The following is a 9318-nucleotide window of genomic DNA, read 5'->3' as shown; positions in this document are numbered from 1 at the left end:
ATGGGAGAGGCAGAACATCCTTGGGGATGGGAAATTGATTAGCCAACCACTAAGGACTGCCAACGTCATCAAAAAAGTTATTCATTCAGTATATATTTGTTGAATGTCAAGTATTCTAGGTTCTATTTAAATAACATAATATACATATATTTTATAGGGTACTTGATATTTACAAAATATATTTTTATAAATATAAAATAATTAAAAATACTTTAGAAAAGGTGCACTACTTCAAAAAAAAAGATCATAATAGAAGTTTTCAATGTACATTTTTTAAAATGTGCTTTCAAAAACTGTACCTAGGCATTCTGGAAAATGTAATGAAAACAGGTATTGCAGTTTGAATGGTACTACGCTAGAAAACAGAAGTAAATAGTTGTAGCAAAAACTTGTAGATATAAAGATGTTTCTGTGAGAACATAAAGGGCTGATGTACCCATAATGCACATGACAGAGGGTTTAACAATGTGCTGCCAGGCACCGTAGCTTTTATATACTCGTTGATCCGTTGCTGCTGCTATTAAGTTGGTTTTTCTTACTAACGCAATAGGATAGACTTAGGGTAGATGATAATAACACATTGTGTTCTGTGAGAAAATATTGGGCCGTGGAAAAGAGAAAATTAAAAGGGGCGATTTAATTTTGAAGTTACATATATGATCCTGAAAGAGATAGAGAAACAACAGGAATAGTATTATCTTATAATAGCACATCTATTTATTTGGTAAATTTAAGACAACTGTTTAATAGTATCTTTATTATGTTCAAGATTATCATTATTATGTTTAAGATATTATTATTATGTTTTTAAGACATAATTTTCACTCTGAGCTCATTAGTAACAGTATAACAAAAGTTGAGGCAAATTCATTTTTGTTTTCAATCTGAAAAAAGTCACTTTTGGAAGTTTCAAGAATGGAAAAAGTGCTATAAATGTGTTTCATTAAATTGTTCTTTTAAAAATGTATTTTGAAAGTCTACAACAATGTATGAACACACCATTTTACTATTAATTTCTTCTCCTGTACATATCCGTGAGACCAGAATAAAAATGGACTATTTTCCTGGCTAGATATGCATTTATTTCATAAAGGAGCTCCTAATTGCGGAAATACTTGGGTGAAACCATCATCTCCATTCTCTGGATCCATTCCCAACGTCAGATGGAGAGACGAATGTGACTGGATTTCACCTGTTCAGCTTGTAACCCCAACCTTTGTCTCCACTTGGAATAAAGTTGTGTACTTTCGCTATCAAAAGGAACTTCCCATTCACCATCTGGCCCTTCAGCAGTCCCCTAAGCACTAAAAATAAAAGTAAGACTAAACGGGTGAAATTAATTTTAATGATTTGTTTTAGTTAAGCCAGTATTTCCAAGTATTGTCATTTCAATATGTACGTAGTGTACACTTAGTAATGAGATATTTGATCTTCTTTTTTTGTACTAAGTTTTCAAAATCTGGCTTTTACAGCCTATCTCAATTCAGACTATCTGCATTTCAAGTGTTCAATAGCCAAATGTGGCTAATGGCTACTGTGTTGGACAGTCCAACTCCAGAGTATCTGGGATTTAGCTACTCTGTTTCCAGTTGACTAAAGCAGCACAGCTACCGTGACAATCAAGTTCGGTGGTGGGTTAAAATAGTTCTATATGAATTGATGTGCATAATGAAGATGCATGCCTAATTAAAATACAAAACCACCTCCCCTTGGAGAGAAATCAAGCAGGTACCATAAGCCAAAACATAGACCACACATCAGAAAATATTTAGATAATCATCACAAATCTGCTTTTAATTTTGAAATATTTGAAACATAACCATCCAATATTAGAAGACTAACAGAAAATATTTGAAGTAATCCAATAGTACAAAATAGAGGCAATAAAAGTTATGAGTATTTAATAAATGTTGTGTTTAATAACATGGATAATATAGCCATGAAGTATCTTTAAGTAAAAAGAGTTAGAAGACACTGTGTCTGATATTACTTCATTTTGGGTAAAATAAAAACATTTATCATTATTTGAACAAATACATAGTAAAAAACATTGAAAATGCTTATTTATGTTTTCTAAAGGCACCATTTTTTGTTCATAACAAAAAATAAAATAAGGCATGGCACTGTGCATGAGTAGCTAATCTGAAAAACCTTCCACTGTAAACGCCTGGATATGCAAGACAAATTATATCAAGCATTCTTGTACCTGCAAAATTGAGGTCATATAAAGGAAAGCACAATGCCTCGTTTTCCACAAAGGAGGAGGAGTTCAGAACAAGCTCAGTCAGCATCCAGTGCTGAGGCTGGTGTACCGCTTCCCTAAGTTGATGGGTATGGGAGGATGGGCTGGGGAGCTTCTCTAGAACCTAGAGGATTGGGTTTTACTATCCCTACTGGAAGAGGAACTCTGTACTGGGACCCTGAAGGATCCGTGTTTCACAATGAAACCCCTACAGTAAAACTAACCCTCAATGAAAAACTTGGCTGAAATAGAAACCCACAAACACAGGGAGTTGACAGACAAGTCTTTGTTTTTTTCTTGGACTCCAGCTGGGATTCCTCTAAGAATTTGTCACTAAATGTGTGCCATCCAGTTGGTGTGGCTTCAGTGTCCACCACAACTGTACCTAGGAAAAGTCTAAGCCGAAAAATAAATATAAAGTATATTCTAAATTAATTGCATTTCCGTAGCAAGAGAAACTCTACACCCAGGCTACACAACAGTTTCAAGATAAAGCATTATGAAGTTTTAGCTTCTAGTATAAATATAAATTTACAAATCCTATATTGGGGTTTCTATTGTTAGATAACAAATTCTTACAAAACTACTGGCTGAAAACCACCTTTCCATATACTTATGGGTTCTGTGGGTTTAGAATTCAGGAAAAGCATAGGAGGAAGCTTCTAACATGTTGCAGTGGGTGTCTGGGGCACAGGCTCGTGAAGACTTGACAGGTCAGGGTGACTCCGTGGCTGGTGGCTGGAATCAATCAGGTAGTTTCACATGTCTGTGAGTTGATTTTGGCTGTAGTCTGGGTCCTCAGTGAGGGTTCACAGGAGCACCAGCATTTGGCCTCTCCGTGTGACTTGGGATTTCCACTGCATGGTGGCCCCAAGGTTCCAAAAGCAAGCGTCTTTGCAAACAAGTCAGAATCAACATTGCCTTTCATGACATAGCTTCAGGAGTCCTGCAGCATCACATCTGCTATATTCTATTTGTTAAAAGTGAGTTACTTATATCAGCTGAGATTTGAAGGAAGGGGACACGGAAACTGCCCTCAATGAGAAGAGTGTTAAAGGATTTATGGACATATTTTAAAAACACCACAGTCTGCATTTGGGCTACAAATTATTTAAATTCCTCTCACTTGCAAAACATACTTACCTTCTCCCAAGACCCCTCAAAAATTTGATTTCATTACAGCATTTGGGTCCGGTTTCAAGGCCCAGGATCTCATAATCTAAATCAGATCCAGGCCAGATTAAGTTCTTCAGATACAGTCACCCTTGATATGAAGACCTGTGAAGCAAAGTAGTAAGTTTTCTGCCCCCTCTAGCCACACCCCTCTTCCAAACATACACATCTGTGGGGATACAGGCATTGGATAACTGCTACTGATATACCCACTTAAAAAGATGGCAAAAAAAAAAATTTGTTATGTAACAGTGATACAGTGTCGGATACATATGCTGTGTATCCACAGCAATTCTGAGGTACACCCAGGTGCATGCTGGCAGTTCTCTGATGTAGGCTCAGCCCTACTCTCTGGAGGGTTTTTTTCTTGCTTTTGTTTTTCCCCATGGTGCTTGGCTTTGACTTCTGGTTTCTTGGTTCTGTACTCTGACAAGCTGCACGGTATTTCCATAGATAAAGCATGACAAATTATGAGCTAAAGATGCCAAGTTATAAGGCCCATTATGAAAAAACCTAACATGATTGAATGTAATTAATATCAACTGAAAGTAGGTTTAGAATGCTAAGAATTTATAAAAGTGGTATGATAAATTATAAAAAGCATATTTTAAATGATTAAGACACAATCTTAAAATCTAAAAATAAGATACCACGAGGGTAGGTATAAAAAAGTAGAATTTTATAAACAAAAGTTTTATTAAAATTTAAAACACCTTACACGGGTAAAATAACAGTTTAGATACAACTGAAGACAGAATTAGTTAACCAGAAGAAAGGACTAAAGGGAATGCAGATTAGAGTGAAAAACAAATATGTAAGGTTTAATGAGCTTGTGGGATAAAACTGTATGGTCTAACATATCTAATGGAATGTCTTTGAGGAAAGGAAAGAGGCAATATATGATGTGAAAATGATTGAAAATATTCCAGACTTATCTTAAATCGTTAGATCCCAGAAGTATAATTACCCCCCAAAAGGATAAGTAACAATAAATCTATACCTAGAAATATTCTAAAGGAAATTTCAGAGTCAGATCTTACAAGCAGCCTGGGAAAAAAGACAGGATAACTACAAAAAACAGTAAGCTTGACGTTAAAGTTAACATCAATAAAATGTCGAAAGATAATATTATATATTCATGGTGCTCAGAAAAATTAACTATCATTCTAGAATTCCAAGCCCAGGTAAACTACCATTAAGCGTAGGCATGAAATAGACATTTTCTAGAGAAACCACGAGGCAGGAGGTGTCTACCACTTATAGACATTCATAAAAGAACTTACAAAGGGTGTCATTTAGGAGGAGGGAAGTCTCCACACTAGGAAGGAATAGGATACTAGATCCAATGGGGATCGAAGAATCTGTTAGATACATGGGTAAGTCCAATTAAGGTTTACCCAAGTTCTGGAGATATAAAAAATTATGGGAAAAGAAAATTGTGTAAGACAGGAGGCAGTGGAGTAACTGGAAGTAACAGATAATAAGCATCTTGTATATCTTGGGAGGAGACTAAATCATAACTCACTTTAGACATTCTTAAATGAATTACGGTTATTAAAATTGTTAAAATATCACAAAAGTCAGAGAGAGAAGATAAAACTCTGTTTCAGGAATATAGAAGAGAAGGGACTTTGAAAATTCTCATGAGACAAAAGCACTTAGAATATTGCAAACACCATTGTAAAGGTATACTGAAATGCTCATGATTGAAAGTGTAACACCTCGGCTCCAAAAACAAAGAGTGAATGGACAGCTGGAGTGGAAAGTGAGAGCTGACACAGCTGCTGTGCCAGGAGGCACGTCTGTATAGTGGTGACCGAAGGCTTGGCTGATAGTCGTCCACAAGACAACGTGTAAGTTCTACACTAGGGCTGAAAGGGAGCACCGATGCTTCAGCCGTGCTTGTGGCAATTGTTGATAGTGGTGATCAAAGGGCTTGAGTGCTAATGGTCACATAGGATGTGGGAATTTGAGCAACAGATTTGAGCATGAAGCCTGGACTTGCAAAGGATCTCTGCTCTCCGTGTAAATGTGGACCAAAGAAAATGCCCACCTTCAATAGGAAATGAAAAGAAATATTGTCTGCTTCAGTTCTGGCTGTGGGAAGGGTAGAAAAAAAATTTTCCCCCTAACATTTTATGACCACATGCTTCCATTCACATGGATTTTTGTGCTCATATTTGTATTGCTTTACTTATGAGGTCTGGGAACTCAGACGACACAGGATTTCTGAGATAAAGTCGCACCAAATGGAAACTTTGAATCTAAAATAACAAAATACAAAGAGGAAGCAAGCTATCATGATGTCAGCAGCAGACAGAAACAAATCGCATCACTAATCTGTCAAGAAAAGCAGAATAGAATTATTGGACGGAGACTATGTGGTGTAGACTGGCTAGCTGTTGTCTCAATGTATTTCATCTTCCTCTCGGATTCAGAGATGGAGTCATTACATCTCCAAGTTTCCCTTATGGTTGGCTATGGCCATATGACCAAGTTCTGGCCTATGGAATGTGTCACTTTCAGGCCTACTTGATAGAAACTTCCAAAATACAATCCTCCATTCTCAACCTTGCAGAATGGAGAGAACAGTATGGGTTTGGAGGAGGAGGATCCGATGTATACTCAAATAGGCACAAGGAAGACCACTCAGCCCCAAATACCTGTTGATCTGATTTCTGTTTGCAAGGAATATATGGCACAGAGACTGATTGCGTTTTTGCAGCAACAGCTAGCACTAAACAAATCAATAAACTATAAAATATGTGTAAGTGATTAAACAGATAAAAGAAGGAATTGAAAATAAGAAAAAGAAAAACTCTTTCAGTAAGGACCAGGCAGATTTGGAAAAGAACCAAAGTGAATACCTATAAATTATATGCGTCATCTTGTATATCTTGGGAGGAGACTAATCATAACTAACTTTAGACATTCTTAAATGAATGACAGTTATTAAAATTGTTAAAATATCACGAAAGTAAAAGAGAGAGAAGATAAAACCCTGTTTCAGGAATCATATGAAAGCCTGGGGGAGGGTGTGGTCTTTACTCCCAGGGATCATCATCTGTATTATTGATCCTTCAGCCAGTTGCAGCTATGTGACAGTGAGGTCCAGAGACGGTCCTCTGCTTCAAGCAAATTTGGAACTATTCCCTTTAGCGGCTGCCACTCTGATCCTAGATTAATCCATAAAGGCTATGATCTTAAGCATTTTCCATCAAGCTAATGAAGCTCAGCCATCAGGGTTCCTACACTTGCTTGCACTCCTTAAGGGCCTTGGGATAAAATCCAGCAGTTTGTTCACCTGGTCAGAGATTTTTTTGTAACGTTGAAATAGTTTTAAATGCAATTGACTCCTGTCTCCAACTCTCAACTTTCCCTACATCCCATATTCTCTCGTATCAGAAGGCTTGAGAACGACAAAGCTGACTTAGGGTATGACTAAATTTGGCTGAATGGCACTGATTTTTGTGGTTTGCAGTCACATCTGTATTAAGTTATTTAGAACAGATGTAGCAAGATGACCACTCTCCACTGCGCTCATTTATCCTGCACCGTTGTGACACAACAGTGTCACAAAATACGTCAGGTGCAGCGCATGTCCTTTTTTTCATTGGAGTAAAGGCTTCTACCACAGTTCCTCATGCTGTTGACTATTTCAATATTTTACAATAGTTTACATTTTCTTTGGGAATTTGGCTATTATGTGGAATATGTTGACTACAGAGCAACTTGAGTTTTTCTTTATCATTTAAATGTAATAAGATGCTCATTATACAGCTGTTCAAGCCTTGTAAGGTGAGTACAGCAAGGTTCTGAAAACTAAAACATATTTTTGCTGAATTAGAGGAGAAACCCATTCACAAATGAGATGCAAAATATGTATTTAAAAAGCTAATAAAGTTTGAATCCTCTATCTTAACTGAAATGACATTTGGAAGAGTTTCAATGAACCCTGTTAGAAGTGGCAGATTCCTGGTTGGGTGTAGGAAGTTGCTGTGGCTGGGTGGCACGGAGGCTCCAATATTTCACATCCCTCGGTTTCTGTGCCCTTCGCCATGTGACTTGCAGCGTCTGCCAACTCAGCCCTTCGAAACAGGCCTAGACTTGTGAGCTGCTTTGGTCAACAGAGTGGGCAAATGTGCCAGTGTGCCAGTTCTGACCCTAGGCCTTCAGAAGCTGTGTGTGCCTGTGGAGTTGATTTCCCCTCTGTCGTGATCATGAGAACACGTCTGTGTAGCCTGTTGGGGGATCAGGAACCATGTGGAGGAGAGATGCCTCACTCCCCCTAGAGGACATTCCAGACCAGCCAGCACCCAGCTGACAAGCCAGCTGAATGCGGACACCTGAGTGAGCCCAACAGAGCTCGGCAGAGCCCGTCCGAGACCAGCGCAAGCAGCCAGCTACCCCCGAGACTGTGCAGAAATGGTCAGTAACAGGTTTTTTGTTCTACCCAAGTTATGTTTTGAAGTGGGTTTATTATGCTCGTTATTGTGACAACAGATGCCTGACATAGAGGGATGCATTCTTTGTTTTTGTTTTTATTAATGAAAGAAATAAGAGGAAAAACAGCTAAGAATTAGGGAAATATGGGAAATGTAATAAAATGAGCCCTAAACTTCATAGACATTATTCAAATACTGTAGTGGGCTGCACGGTGGTCCCCAAAAGATATGTCCACATCCTAACCCCTGAAATTGGTGACTCTTACCTTATTTGGAAAAAGGGCCTTTGCAGTTGTAGTTAAATTACAGATTTGAGATGAGATCATCCTGTAGGATCCAAGGTGGGCCCTCAATCCAGTGACAGCTGTTCTTATAAGACACACACAAGAGAAGACAGACATAGAAGAGGGCGAGCGTGAGGACAGAGACACATTGAGGGATGTGGCCACCAGCTGAGGAAGCTTCAGCCACCAGAAGCCACAGGGGCGTGAAGTGGATGCTCCCCGCAGTCTCTGCAGGGAACGCGGCCCTGCCCGACAACTGGATCTGAGAATCTTGCCTCCAGAGCTGGAGGAGAGGACATTTATGGTTTTTTTAGGCACCAAGTTTGTGGCAACTTGTTACAGTGACCCTAGGAAATTAATGCAGGTACCCAGAAGTAATTTGTAGTCAAAACATTTTAGATTCTGACCAAGCCGCTGCCTCAGAAACCACACGAGCCTCTTATTGTCTGTGATGGTCTCTAGGGAATGAGCTGGTCAGAGTCAGGAAGGAGGGGCTCGAGACCTTCCCATCTGTTCACCAGCAGCGATGCCCTGACACTCACCTGAGCAGGTAACAGCGCTTCCCCGGGCCGTTCAAGCCTCATTATCTTCTTCACCCTGGGATCACGGGATTATCCAATTCTTTCTCTACCACAAGTATCAGTATTTTCCAAGATTTTTGTATCTTAATGTCACGGTCATTAGCACTTCCTTAGGCCCATTCCTCACTAACTTTAGTAAGCACATCCTGCTTAACACTGTTCAAAAATTATTTAAATACACTGTTTTCGTTGTCCCTCAGTCACAAACAAATGTAGATATTAATCAAACAGAATACTAATCTGTGATAGGAAAAAGCTGTAACCAAAGCCCTGTCAGACACAGTACGTCCGCTAGTTCCTGTGACTGCATCTATTTCTATTAGGATTTTATGGATTAAGCACTGAAGATCCTAAAAAATAATATTCATTATGTGAACAGTATTTCCCAAGTATGACAGAAATATCACTAGTGGCGTTTAAAATAAAGTTATCTACCACATGTTGGGATTTTTAAATAAGTATGTATTATTCAAATAGATATTAGGAAAAAATAACACACCAATCTATGTCTCCACATGTATTACTTCTTATGACAATGCTAAGTTTAAAAAAAAAAAAAGTGAGAAAGGGGCCGGCCCTGTGGTGTAGTGGTT

Source organism: Equus przewalskii, chromosome 8, assembly GCF_037783145.1.
Source record: "Equus przewalskii isolate Varuska chromosome 8, EquPr2, whole genome shotgun sequence".
In the NCBI taxonomy this organism is placed as follows: domain Eukaryota; kingdom Metazoa; phylum Chordata; class Mammalia; order Perissodactyla; family Equidae; genus Equus; species Equus przewalskii.
This window is presented reverse-complemented; position numbering follows the sequence as displayed.